Raw genomic sequence first — 13030 nt, 5'->3', positions numbered from 1 at the left:
GTTAAAATGTGATGTTTTTACAGAAAATTTAAAAATATATATTTTTTAAAAATAAATAATTTTACATTTTTTTAAAAAAAAAATTAAAACTTTGAAATTTGAATTTTAAAAAATTCTGGGGCTTCTCTTTTCTCCTCCCACTGAGCTTGACCCTACTCCCACCATCTTTTAAAGCATTTTAAAGGGAAGCAGATGAATGTCACAGGCAATTTCTGCCAAAAAGTAGGTGTTTGAGGAGCAGTGGTATCATCCCCCCAAAGGATGTCACCTGGTGTGGTCCACACCCCCTAATGGTCAAGACAGCAAACATTATTAATACAAACTAGGAGAGACTGCAGCTTTTGCCTGGGATTACTGTAAAGGGCAATATTCCTTGCCATCTTTTCCTCTGTTCCTGTGCAAACTACCTGTGCACTCTGGACTCATGTTTGCAGCAAGTGAGGTAAGCTAAGGGCAATGTGGGAGGAGGAGAGAAAAATTGGGACATTTTAAAAGCAAGTGAAAAGGTGGCTTCTCAGGGGATTAATTGGCACTTTTCCTGCCAAATTAGAACAGCTGAAAGTAGATCTATTATAGACAAATTATCTATAATGGACAAATTATCAGGAAGTTTGAGAAATGAAAAATACATATGTAGAGAGAACAGGGAGCTTGGTCGGGTTGAGCGGGCGAAAGAGGAGTTTGAGGACCCAGGGGAGCGGGAGGCGAGCAGATGGGAGGGGGAAGCCCAGCTGGTTTCGGGCGAGGAATTAGAGACTCCGCCTTGGGGGCGGGGAAGACCGACTGGGACCTTGATAAGGAGGAAGGGCGAGGCGCTCGGGGGCGGAGACTTGGCGGAAGACTGGGGCGCGGAGAGAGATACGGAGGGAAAGGAGAGGAACCCGTTATCAGCGGAGCGGATAAGAGGAACTGGGAAGGTAGTACTCCCGGAGGACGGGTGAGAGTCGGGCCAGTCCTTACAACTCACCCGGCGTGCCCACAGAGAGGGGAGGGGACCCGGCCCCAGCCGTGGAACCCGGAAATAAGCCAGGGAAGAGAGGGAGCCCAAGGGGGTGAAGAGCCGTGGTGGTCCTTGAGGGAGCGACGGCAACTCCCTAATTCCAGCCCCAGCCCGGAGCCCAGGAGACGAGTAGAGACGCCGGTGAGTGACTACCGGCCGGCTCGACACCACACCCTGTGATTTTGTCCGGAAAGTGAAGCGACTCCAGTGAAAGTAACTGAGTCGACGGAGTTATATTTTTTGGTTTCAGTTTGTGAAGAGTCAATAAAGTTTTGTTCTGGTTGTAAGCATCATTCTGACTGCAAGGACTGTTTGTGAACTAAGTCTAGAGAAGGATGGAGTCAGGCCCAGGGGTGCCCTCGGCGGGCATAGGAGCCCCGCCCACAACATAGAAGACAGGGAAAATGTTAGGGTACTTCTCTCAGAAATGGGGGATATTGTGACTATGAGAGTAGAAGTGAAATAAAACTTCATAGAAAAAACACATATTTAGAAAGAACTGAAAGTAATAATAATAATAATAATAATATAAAATTTATTTATATACCGCTATTCCAATTTCCAAATTCGATCACAGCAGTGTACAGCTAAAAGTGATACAAGATAGCAACAACAGGTATCACCAACAATATATTAAAAACATCTCAATACAGCAACATACAAACTGTTAAAAACACACGAACAGAACTAGCTGGGTAACAATTGCATGTCAGGGGGGAGAACAGCATAATTATCAAGTAGATTTAGACTTGATAAAAGACAAGATGAATAGAAAAGAGAATAGAAAGAGACAGAAGGAAAGTACATTATTTTTTTATTACATCTCTTATACTAAGATAGTCAAAGAATTTAAACAAAGGAATACGGTTTAATTTTAGGCATATGGCATTGTTTACATTATGGGTAGAAATCAAAGGATTTACCAGGTGGCTTTGGACTGCAACTCCCAGCTACTCCTAGCAACCACATTCAATGATAATAAATCCAACAACACTGGAAGGCTTGCATGATTCCCATCCTGGTTTACAACATTCACAGCACAATCAATATCCACCAGAAAATAAATGGGAGAAGAGGTGAAGGAAAAAGATGGTCTTGGCTGAAAAACCTTAGAGAATGAATTGGATGAAAAACAACAACATGAAAAGAGAAAGAAAAAGAAAAACATTTTCAAAAAACTCATCATGAAATGTCTGAATGTCTAGATTAATCCCTTACTTTTTTCATCACAATATTGCTGCTGATCCAAGAACATCCAAAAATTTTCACCATGACCTTAACTAGGCAGTCTGTTACGCTCCATTTGGATACTGTAATGTGTACAACTTGAACACACCTGAGAAAGCAAACCTTGACCTGCCATTATTCTTTGAGCCTATTCAATAGCTGTGGCAAGTTTGGTCCTCTTGTATAAGTTCAGGGTCAAGTCTATATAACATTGATTTATAAAACCAGCAAAACACAAGAGTGAAATTAAAGGTTTGAATAATCTTGCAACTTTTTTGGCTGCCTATTTCATTTACCTCTGTTTCTCAATTCCTTTAGTGTTTGAGCCCAATGTGTAAAAAGTCAACCCTCATCCAAGAATCCTTCTTGAGGGTGTATATTACAGGCAAAGTTCCTATTAGAAACTGTTATAATGTCACTTGGCTTAAAAATCTCTGGATATCTCTTTTTTGTAGGGGCAGTGGTGGTATGCTTAAACTTTGCCTGTTTAAGTAGTTGTACCATGCCAAATGTAAGGATTATAATCTTGTTTCTTGCTAATGGGGATCTATTCACAACACGTTGCTAGAATGATGCTGCCTTCTTAAATAACTTAAAGCAGCCCAGACAGAAGAAAAAATATTGCCACAGAGCAGTTGCTACATATCTGGATGCGTTTTTCAGATCATTATGAAGCAAGAGACTTGAGACCAGAAGAAAGGTCAAGACTGGCCATTGTAAGTGGATCTGCAGGAAGAAAATATTTGTATCTGTTGAAGTTATATGAAAATAGTAACACTAGCCATTTCATCAAATTCCAAAATTTCATAAAAACTGAACATTCATGATCGGTTGTGATATAAGATAATTCAATATTATTAAGATCCAATGAATACATTGACACATTCTTATATATGATATTGCAAAAGAAAGTCTCACAAAGGTTTCATCTCTTTTAGGTTAGTGGTCAGATGTTTCCGCATCCAGAGTATACACTGGCCCTTTTCAGATATTTAGAACAGGGTTCATCTGAATGCAGAAGAAAATGAAGTAGCCCACATCCATGGTTCATCTCATTATATGGAAAGGGGTTGTTTGAAAGGTACAGTGTCCTCTACACATGCAGCCTCTTCCCACAATTGGAAACCTTGTTTTTTCAGCATTCCACAATAGTGTGGAGACTATTCACATGTAATGGAGGCTTTTATTTTCAGACTATCGCATCCCTACAAAGAGAGTGATGATGCTTTCTTTACTTCCTTTCTTCATGCATGGTGGTTAACATGAATAGAATACTACAGTGGACCCTTGTTATACGCTGGGGTTTGGTTCTAAGATCCCCCGTGGATAACAAAATCCGTGGATGCTCAAGTTCCATTAAATATGACAAAGCAAAATGGTGTCCCTTATAAAAAAAAAGAAAATCAAGGTTTGATATTTGAAATTTATACTTTTTTTTGAACATTTTCAAACCGTGGATGCTTGAATCCGTGTATAAAAAAATCTGTGTATAAGAAGGGCCGACTGTACTTATATGAATGGATTTAAGACTGATGTCCGTTATGATTCACATGTGAGAACTACTGTGTTATTTCTTTCACAGAAGTGAATTCCACATAAAAAGTGAATACATTGAGAGTAAGTCCTTAGTCTTGAGAACCATGAATTATGAATGTAATTAAGAAATTTGCCTAATTTAGCATTGCATAAAAATATGGGATTCATAGATTTTTTTACACTCATACCTTGAACAAAAATGAATCCACTATACTCTTCTCATGAATTACAAACATAGAAAGAGTCAGACCAAAATGAGTTATAGATGCTTCATTACACTCAGTACCAGAGATTTCCTTCAAGCACTTGATATATTGCCCTCTAGACTGATGATAAAAAGTAAATCTCAGTATATCATCCTCTTCCTTATTTGCAAGCTCCTCTGTCGACTTGTCTCATCCAAGCCCTCTGAATTAATCTCAACTGGACATCTCTTGCTGTCCCAGCTCCTAATTTCTTCCTTTTGACAGGTACTGTATATTCCATCAATCATATCTTCAAAGTGTTTAGCAACCTCTAACATATAAATTATGCCTTACCTGATTTCATTTAAAACATTCCTCCCAGAATGAATTTTGGTGACTTTTCATCATTTTTTTGTTGTGTACTTTGACTACCGGGGTCATACAAATGTGTTCTTTTAACAGACCCTCTATGGGTAAAACAAATGTCAAGAATGCTGATAATTTTATAAGAAAACAAGCAAAGAGTTCTCTCCATGTTACAGCTCCCAACACCCCAGAAGCTACTCCTGCGTACAATAGCCATCATATAAAAGCAAGACTGAAACATGAAATGCAAAACATTAAAAATAGCAAAATTTTCAAAACCTGCTTCTCAGTCAGGCTATATTTAGCATCAAATCACTAAACTGCTAAAAAGAAAACAATTTTTTTTCAGAGGTTATGTTTTAAAGTGAACAATCTTCAGAATAACATTTTGAAACATCTTTCATTTTCACCACAATCCCAGACAAGCTGGCAAAACTACAGAGATAAACAAAACAAAGCTTCACTGTTAAATTTAGCACCCCATTTTTTATGTTCACATTTATGTATATCCACCGCCATTCAAATCACCTCTGAAAATCAAATATGCGATAACTTATAGTGCCTGCTTAATAAAGCTGCATAATCAATCTCTTCTTAATAAAAAGGACATTGGGAATATGTTGATAGTTTACTGCCACTGATGTCTGGCTCATTAATCCTAGATAATTTCCTCAGAGGTAAGGTCTTTTCATTTCATTATAACTTGCTTTTGAGTAAGTAGTGCTTAGCATTGCAGCTTTAGAATTTATTGAGTCATCATTTTCTGATTGAAAAATGAGAAAATGATGATTCATTGACAAAATTGTCTCACTGATGACTCACTGACAAAAGTCATCTCTTTGATGACTCACTGACAAAAGTGACTTCTTCCTTATTGCTACTGTGATAATACTCCTGACAAGGGGATAAATTAGTGCCCCCCACCCCCGGAGTGAGTGGCAGCAGCAACAGTAGTAGCTCCTCTCTCCTCCACAGTACTTGCTCCACAGGGCTGAAAAATGGGGGCAGCTAGAATGTAAAAAAAAAAAAAAAAACAACCATAACAGACAGATGAGACTCACATATAGCTACTGAAACAAGGAAAGAGAAGGTCATTCCAGGGGAAGGGGAAGAGGAAAGGAAAGGGTGCTAGAGAGGGTTTATGTCAGGAGTGACAGCTGAGAAAGCAGGGCCATATGGGATGGATAGCATGGGCAAAGATAGCTGGACAAGGAGTGAGCAGTGGTAACCTTTCTTTGATCTACTGACCCATGTAGCAATGGGGGTACAAATGAGGGCATTGCCCTTTTTCATGAGATTTTCCATCAGGCAAACCCATTTTATAGTGGCTAATGACCCAAACTTTCTGTTCCCTCCTCCCCATGTGGTTGCCTGCTGAATGAAAATGATCTCACTACACCCTGGAAGCGGGGCAGGGTAAATACCCCACATAGAGATGGCTCACAGCTCTGGCTGGGCAACAGGACTGCAAATTAGGCATCAGACTTAAAGAGTCAGAAACTGGGCTTTGGGCCTGAATACTTTCTTTGACAACACCACTGAAAGAGAGTCTTATTGTGCTGGTCAAATGTTCTGTTGGCACTGGCTTGTATTCCAGCTTTTTCCCTGTTTCTGCCCTCCCCACTTTTTGACACTTTTTGTCTTTCTGCCACTCCCCTGTGAAGTGATGAATGGTCCAGAGACATTTCAACTCTAGAACACCATAGGTAGAGAAACAGTGAACACCTTTCAAAAGAAGCGAGGAAAATTAAAATTAAAATAGACCCTGGCCTATACCCATTCTTGTCCTTAGCATCATGCTGTTTTGGGTCCCCTTTTGTTCTCTTTATACACACTCTCCCTTGGCAAACTTATTAGTTCTTTTGGTTTCTCCTACCATTTATATGCCGATGATACCCAGATGTACCTTTCCACCCCTAATCTTTCGCCAGAGCTAGAACAGCAAGTGTCATCCTGTTTAACAGCTGTCTCCCACTGGATGCACCATCGGAGTCTGAAGCTCAATATGTCCAAGGCCGAGCTTCTTGTTTTCCCTCCTAAGCCCACCCTTCACTACTCCTTTTCTATTTCTGTCAATAACATCTCTATCCAGCCGGTCCAGGAAGCCCGCAGTCTTGGTTTCATTTTTGACTCCTCTTTGTCATTTATCCCTCAGATCCAGACTACAGCCAAAGTCTGTAGATTTTTTCTCTATAATATTGCCAAAATCCGTCCATATCTCTCAGCTTCTACCGCAAAAACACTGGTACATGCCCTAGTGGTCTCACGACTAGACTACTGTAAACCTCCTCCTGGCAGGGCTTCCTCTCTCTCACTTCCACCCATTAATTTCTGTTCAGCATTCAGCTGCATGCATTATTTCACTTGCTCGCCGTTATGATCATGTCTCCCCTCTGTTGTCTTCCCTTCACTGGGTCCCTCTTCCTTTCTGCATCAGGTACAAACTTTTGTTACTCAACTTTAAAGCCCTGCATGGGCTGGTCCCTCTTTATTTAACTGATCTTCTCTCTCCCTATATCCCTACATGCACTCTCCACTCTGGTAGCCAAAGTCTCCTCTCTCAACCCAGGATTTTCTCTGCCCCGTCCCGGATCCGTCCCTTCTCTCTTGCTGCCCCTCATTCCTGGAACCTTCTTCCTCTGCATGCACGGCTCATCACTTCCCTAACCAGTTTTAAGGCTGAGCTGAAAACCATATTGTTTAGGAAAGCGTTCTCAGGGAATTTGTGATTGTCATCTGGCTGTCTGATAATGTTTGATGTGATTTGCTTTTATATCTGATGTTTTTTAATTTGTCTTTCCCCCCCCCACCCACATTGTAATTTTATCTATTCCTATATCTAATTGTTATTACTTTTAGAGTGTACGCCTCGGGCAGGCTTTTATATATTCCTTAATTTTACTGACTTTGTACAGCGCTGTGTATAATTACAGCACTTTAGAAATAAAGTTTAATAATAATAATAATAATAATGCCACGGGGTGGCTGTGGGATGGATTTTTTTTTCTGGTTTGAATGTTAGACTACAACACAACACAGAATCCCCATTTGGCCATGGAAACCAACTAAGTGAGCTTTTGGGGAGACACACTCTCAGCTCCAGAAAACCCTGTAATAGAGTTCCTTAGGGTCACCATAAGTCAGAAATGGCATGAAGCCACATGACAACAACAACAATGGAGGAAGCAAGATGTATCTGTGCCAATGTCACTCTGGCACTGTCATGCAACTGCCATCAAGTAACAGACCAACAAGAGCCTGCTCCGCCCAATGTCAACACTGTCAGTTGTTCCTTAGTTCATCCATTCAGTTGTCTACTTACTGTGAAGGTCTGTGCAGGATATGGCTAGCTGCTTCATGAGTGGAAAGGAATTTTGAGGTGTGTTTCACCAAAATGGTATATTGAAAAAAAGATTGCTAGGACTGTTTTGCCTACCCTAATTGTCACTAATGGAAAAAAACTGAAAGGTAAAGCCAGTGTTAAATGATGAGTCACAGGTTAGTGGGTAGTGCAGAAAATATCAGCAGCATTAGTGAGTATTAGGCTGAAGGGATTGTTCTGGCTAGCATTTCAGGTCTTGGGATACAGGATAGGTGTCCTGGACACAAGTCAGAAAGTGCCCAAAGAAGTACATAGGCAATGTTGAATGGTCAGTCCAGTCTAGAAGGATGCAAGATGAATCACAAGGATTGTCATTAGCCAGTCCAGAGGTCCAGGTACACAAGCCAACAGGGAGTAAACAGAGTAGTCCAAATTTAGTTAGTCCAAAATCAAGGCAAGACAGGAACAACAGAGAGTAATGCCAGCATATAACTCAGATGTCATCCCTAAGGCTGTAAGAGAGTAACTGATATATTTATGGATAGTTCCTTCAAGGTCACTTGTGCCCTCTTAATGTCTAATTAGTTCAATGCTTGGTATTTAATCTGAGTGGATGTGACATCTCTCCCTTCTATATTCACTGAAGGATGGGGATATGCTCTCTTTTATGTCTGTGGCCTCTGTCAACTCGGTAGACTCTCAAAAAGCATTGTCAACAGATTCCTGGCACCCTGCCCTTTCCTTCTTTTCAACTGAGTTGTCTAGTGGGTTAGTCCTGTGTTTTCCAGCTTTTTGCAGGATTCATCTAGTAGATGGGTTATGACAATGTGGTACTGGGCAAGGCTTAATAACCGTCAGCATCAAGGGTTCCATATTGGACCCTCAGTCCATTTTGGGGTGCACCACACACACCTACACCCTGATGTAAAATTTACTTTCTGCCCCCAAATCTCCCCCCCCCCCAGTGCTCTCTGGGGAGCATTTTGATATGTAATGGGAGCATGGGATGAAGAAAGGTCTTTTGAAAATAAATAAAAAGAAGTTACCCAGAAATCCTTATTACTCATCTTCACTTATTTTAAATTAAGTCCATCATCATCATCATCATCATCATCATCATCATCATCTAAAACAGCCTGGGAGGAAAAACATGATTAAAATGCCCTCCATGCCCTCCAGAGGGTGGTTAGGAGAATTTGTGGACAAAAAATAATAATGTGTTTTGGGGAGAAAATCATTATTATTTTGTCCACACACTGTAGTCAAGGGAGTATCATTTAGGGATTATCATAATCCTCATAAAAGTCTTGAGGGGGATCCTGGTCTATGAAGGTTTCCTCGGATAAAATGGTATGGTCAGGGTTTGGCTGTAGAAATACAGTACGTCAAGGTGAATAAGAGCCGATGTAGTTACCAGATCTGACCATCTGATCATCTCTCCTCACTATTATACTTCAATCCCTTTAAGACAAATTTCTTCACATGCAGCAATGAAAGATAAAAAAAAATATTTAAGTTATAAGCGTAGCAATTAACCTGTCACCGTAAAAATGAGGAATGATACAATAAAACAAAAAATAATACAATGAAGTGTAGATAGGTGTCAAGGAAAAGAATTATTTTACTCTCAGTATTTCTGTAGCTTTCATATTTTCAAACATATATCAGCCTCCCTCCGTCTCTCTCTCTCTCTCTCTCTCTCTGTGTGTGTGTGTGTGTGTGAGAGAGAGAGAGAGAGAGAGAGAGAATATCACTTTTGTGGCTGAAAAAATAGTAACATGGATAAAGGAACAATTTAATGTTATGCTTAGTTTTAAATGCCAACTAAAACAAATGCAGTCAACCTTGGTATGCCTGTAGAATGCTAAAAACTTAAATGATTTATGATCTAGACTGAAATTTCATTCAGAATACCAAACACATGATCTCATGCTTCAGGTCCCCATGCAGAAACTTAAGATTTTTTTCATGGATACTTCCAATACTGAAGCAGAAGAAACTGTGGGAAGTTATAGTAAGTCTGCCTTAAGAAGCTGAGTGTTTCATTCATGGTGAAAGTTTTTGTTCTCTCATCCCATTTACAGATACCCTCTGGTTATAGATTCAAAGCAGAATAAGTCGTATACCAATATTTGAGGAGGACTAAAGTGGAATATAGGACATGGCTGGAATTCGGTTGAGAGCGGGAGGAGTGGAAAGCCCACTGACTGAGAAGATGGAGACAGCGGAGAAAAATAAGTGAAAAGAAAAGATGGCTATTGGGATAAAGGTGATAGAGAGATAATCAGGGGAAGGGGAGTTAAAGTGATGTTTGGGTATCATTACACCAACAGGGAATCTTTTGCAGAAAATGGAATAGTTGGTTCTTCCTTTATATGACTGCAGGTGTTTGCCTTTTCCTGAGATTCTGCAGGGGATATTTTTCCTATCGAGTAATTGGTTCTGTTTTGTGACCTGTAAATTGGCTGAGAGAATGAACATTTCCACCATGAATAAATCTAATAGAAAGTACTATTGCTGGCAAAACTGGGAGGTACACCAGTAGTAGTATCTCTAGAGTAGGGATCAAAAGAATATTAACCTATTAGCGCATTCATTTTTTCCCATTTCCTAGTCAAAAAATTGACATTAAAACATTTGGGAAAACACTTGGGGAAGACTAATACAGAGGTAAGAATTTTGTGCCATTTCCGGCTCGTATTCACACATCCCAATGTTTTCAAGAAGTTATTCTGCACAGAAATATACTCTCTTTTTGCACAAAACTGTGGAGGGTTTCTTTGGTTAAAAATGTGTTTTGTGCAAAAAAACTAAGTATGTTCTTGGAAACATGTATGTGGGTGTCGGTGTGTGTACATATCATTGTTTTTAAAGAATGTGTTTTTGTGGGAAAATGCGTTTCACAAAAACTATCACAAAAACTATTAATTTTGGAGCACACGTGTGCACAAACACACACACACACCCCTTTCTTCAGAGAACAGTTTTCTAAAATAATTTGAAAGTTACAAAGGCCTGTTACAGACTGCCAAAATAAAGCTGCTTCGGGTCTCTTTGGAGGTATGCTGTTTAAATGATGCATGCATCCTAAGAATCTGGAAGCGGCACCAGTGCTTAGGAATGGAGTGTGGCTTTGGCGCAACCTCCGGACTCTTATGACCCATGCATCATTTAAACAGCATACCTCCAAAGAGACCCGAAGCAGCTTTATTTTGGCAGTCTGTAACAGGCCAAAGATTGGGTGAAAACCATGTAGAAATACTCATTTTCTCCTACAGCAGGGACAAAATTACAAAAATTCTTCATCTTTGCACATAAGGATGAAATCATCAAAAATGTACATCTCTATCTAAGACGATATGGGCCACTGTATATACCTCATAGACCTATCTGTGATGCTCCTCCCATAACCTCCATTTGTAGGTGACAAAACTATATTAAGGTGGGACAGCAAAAACATTGTCTTGTTTAGTCAGGAAAGTAAGGCTATCTAAACAGATGGTGACTTTTCAGAAGAACATCCATCCCTAACTGGTTAAATGAAGTCAGACACCATCTTGGGTACTGATATCCTACCACAGATATACCATAAGACTACCCAAGACAGTAATGAACTAGACATTTAGAGCTGCATATTGATATAGATGTTACATACACAGTGTTTCTGGGCATATTTCCATTGACATACCCTTGCACTAAAAGCTTCATAACTATAGAGCACCTGCACTGGGATTATAGGAAGTCATCATTGGAGCAGAGCTGGTTACTAAAAGTTCCCACAAGAAATATAGTGGAATAGACACTTAACTCCTGCTAATTTAAATAATTAGCTATCACCATCATGGTTGGCTCATTTTTTATTAATGGTATGACACATAGAACAATGATTGCCATTAGAACAGGGTTTTAAGCATACTCTCCCCAGCAGCAATCTCTGGACCTCTCCCTTCATCATGCAGCAGTTAGAATTAGCATTGTAGAGGTAGGAAAACCAACACATATAGAAGAAAAACCCTGCTAATGAGAAAGACTAATCTTGACTTTCAATTCCCCTGCGGCTTCTAATATATTATTGGCTAAAAAGTCATCACTGAAAAAAAAACTATGACATACACTGTGTGAGGGTATATACTAACAGTGTGATCAATCCTCTCATATCGTATAAGGAAAGAAAACCTGAAGTAATTGCTACAGATAACATTAGATCCGCATCTAAGGACAAGCTAAACAACATCTCTGAACTCAACATACTTAAGGTGGAATGGAATAATCTTTGCCAAGCAATCGAATTGATAAATAACAGCCAACACGTAGCGGAAGCTTCCCTATCTCCTGACACAATTATCCCAAGAAATGATGATTGCCAAATTAATCAAGTGAACAAAGGACAACTTAAACTGTAAGGATATGTCCTTTATAATACAGAGAGATGATCATTCCAAAAATATTCTTACTACAAATAGGTCTTCTTCGTTATTAACACCTATCCAGACTGATATTTCACGGTCACCATCTATCGTCCCCCTAGCATCCAAAGAAAAATTTCTAATAGACTTTGAAGCGGCGGGAAAAGAGGAACCTCGACAACAAATTTGGGCCAGGGACTTAAGTGAGCTTATATCCCTTGGCCCACACATCGATAATCCTCATGATAATTCTCCACAGATGGATGACCTTGAACTCAAACAAACAGAAGAGGAGGCTATGCAGGGATTCCATGGCCTCTCCCTTACAAATCAACTAATGGTTACAACACATCTTGAAGATACAACAGTAAAATTTCGTAGGATAATTCAGTCCAATCTAGAAGATACTTCTCAAGCAGCACTACCAACTAGAGAACTGTATAATCCAAGTTTGAATGGCTGTGTTCAGATGGATGATCAAATCATATCCTCAATTGAGCCAGATCCTACTCAGTGACTGCAGGAGAACACTTCCAAGAGTCCTTCAAGTTTAACGTTAATTTCATGGAATATTGCTGGTTGGGGAAGGAAAAGTGGAGATGTAGACTTTATTGAATATATCACCAAGTTTGACATTGTTTGTTTGCAGGAGACATGGAGTTCTCATGACGTTTGTCTACCTGGGTATATATCTTTCTGCGTGCCGGCAGAAAGATCATGTAATAGGGGACGGTATAAAGGAGGATTAGCTATTTTGATAAAAATTAATAGTGGACTTAAGTATGCAACATTAACCCCTTGTGAGAAAATTGCTCAAGCAATTCTTCTACAATTTGAGAATGTTAAAGTAATATTATTTAATATTTACATGCCTGCAACCAACAACATTCAAGCTACCTCAACTTATTGGGACCACTTGTCTAATTATTTAGATGAAATTACTAACAAATCTGAGCCTCTAGGGTGCTTACTGATGGGGGACTACAAT

The 13030-nt window shown here is 39.6% G+C and overlaps 1 protein-coding gene across 1 annotated transcript in view; it reads right to left on the bottom strand.

Annotated features, from left to right (window-relative positions):
• Positions 1-13030, bottom strand: part of LOC149318247 (glypican-5-like) — a 514926-nt gene that overhangs the window by 393863 nt on the left and 108033 nt on the right. The gene's annotated exons all lie outside the window — the stretch shown is intronic.

The sequence above is a fragment of the Sceloporus occidentalis genome, unplaced genomic scaffold (genome assembly GCF_023333645.1).
Source record: "Sceloporus occidentalis isolate IW3139 unplaced genomic scaffold, rSceOcc1.0.p SCAF_2, whole genome shotgun sequence".
Taxonomy (NCBI): Eukaryota; Metazoa; Chordata; class Lepidosauria; order Squamata; family Phrynosomatidae; genus Sceloporus; species Sceloporus occidentalis.
The sequence above is the reverse complement of the archived record's forward strand: the minus strand, read 5'-3'. Positions and strand labels throughout refer to the sequence as shown.